This window comes from Carlito syrichta, unplaced genomic scaffold (assembly GCF_000164805.1).
Source record: "Carlito syrichta isolate Samal-C Ts95f unplaced genomic scaffold, Tarsius_syrichta-2.0.1 Scaffold91573, whole genome shotgun sequence".
NCBI lineage: Eukaryota > Metazoa > Chordata > Mammalia > Primates > Tarsiidae > Carlito > Carlito syrichta.
The window spans coordinates 145,181-147,315 of NW_007035669.1; positions in this window are offsets into that span (position 1 = coordinate 145,181).

Genomic DNA, 2,135 nt, shown 5'->3' on the forward strand with positions numbered 1-2,135 from the left:
TGGCGGGTCTTGAACCTGCGGGCTCAGGCAATCCACTCACCTCAGCCTCTCAAAGCACGGGATTACAGGCTGAGCCACCGAGCCTGGTTGCTATATCTTTTAATTGTCATCTGATATATTTTAAAGTCATCTTTTGGTCAAGTATATTATTCAATTTCATGATATTTTCCTAAATAATGGATGACTAATAGGGACTGATAGCAATTATTTTACCTCTATACAGAAAATAAATTTCTCCATTTGTTTTTGTTCTCTTTAGGTCCATTTCATTCCATTGTCAACCTCAATCTCTTCACTTCTATCAGATTATGCTTTAGTCCCACTTTTTAAAAAATACATTATTCTATTTTTATATATAAAAAATGCACACATTTTGTCCCTCACTCACTCTCGCTTTTGAGTCGGAGTCTCACTTAGCTCAGGCTGGAGTGCAGTAGCATGATCATGGCTAACCACAATCCTCGTGCCTCAACCTCCGGAATACCTGGGACTACAAATGTACACCACCATGTCTGGCTAATTTTTGTGATTTTATTATTATTATTATTATTATTTATAGAGATGAGGTCTCATTATGTTGACTAAGCTGGTCTTGAACTGTTGGCACCAACTAATCCAATCACTGAGGCCTCCCCGGTTGCTGAGATTACCAGCCTGCCACTCATACTCTTTAACGTCACAACTCACATTCAGTTTAAAATTAGTGTCCTTAAAGCACATTTTTTTGATCTGCTATATTATATTAGGTCCTATCTCATATTATGTCATATAATTTCTCACTCTTCTTAGCATTTATAATATTTTAATTCTTTTAAACTTTTTCTCATTTTTTTTTCACCTTGGCCTCCTTCCTTTCTTCTCACATTAGGAGTCTCCAGGGCTGTTGTTCCATCCTCATGTTTGGGTATAACCAGAGTTCAACTCCTACTTATAAGTGAGAACATGCAGTAATTTGCTTAGAATAGTGACCTCCAGCTACATCTATGTTTCTGCAAAATGACATGATTTCATCTTTTATGGCTGTGTCTCATATTTAAATTCTCTTTTCACCGATTTATCTTCTCTTCTGCATATAAGTTTCATGAGGGCTGGTGTCATATCTGCCTTATTCAAAAATCCAAATCCTACCTTGTCTTAGTCCCCAGAATATGTGACATTCTATAAATATGTGTTTAAGAAGTTCATTTAATTTGTTATGGAAAAAATTTAGTGTGGGCGTATCAGTTTTAGAACTGGTAAAGTAGCTTTTATTGGATTAAGCTCCTGAAAATAATAATTATAAAATAAATTGAGAAAAAAATATTTTTAAATAGCTATTTGAAATCTTTGGAGAGTAAACAAAAGCAGGAAGAAATTAGACAAATTCTATCCCAAAAATGTACTGGAAATAAATTCATCCTTATGTGTATCTACTGAGGGTATGTACTAATCTATTTGGCATGAGGTGAATGGAACTCTTTTTAGTCTGAAGGGCTGAATTTGGAGCTGCCAGAAGAGGTGACATATCTGCATAAAAAATCTTCCCAAATGTTTGCCTGACCTCCTGGACTCTAAGGAGCTCAGAGCAAAAACAAAAACAAAAAACCATACAACTGGAAACCTAAGAAGAATGGACAGAGACTTCAATTTTTGTTCACTGCAAGAGGAAAAGTTTAGAATTTGAATCCAGTCAAGTTAGAGTGCTTGATAAACAATTCAGTAAAGTTTTCAGAGTTCAGTGATTGTCGGATAGTTCGGAGGAATGTAGAGCTTCAAGATAGGGGTGCATCAAACCAGATGTCTCCATGTCATGATTCAGGTTCCTATCCTTTCTGACTAACATTTTAACTTTAGCATAACATACCTGCTTTTGTTGGACTTTCAAGCTTCTTTGGAATTTGCTACTCTTTTTTTTTTTTTTTTTTGAGTTGGAGTCTCACTCTGTCGCCCAGACTGGAGTGCAGTGGCCGCTCCCGGCCACCGCAGCCTCTACCTGCTGGGTTCCGGCGATCCGCCTCAGCCTTCCAAGGAGCTGGAAATACAGGCGTGCGCTACCACACCCAGCTAATTTTTGATTTATTGTGGAGATGAGGTCTTGCCAAGTTGCCCAGGCGGTTCTCGAACCTGCGGGCTCAGGCAATCCACTCACCTCGGCC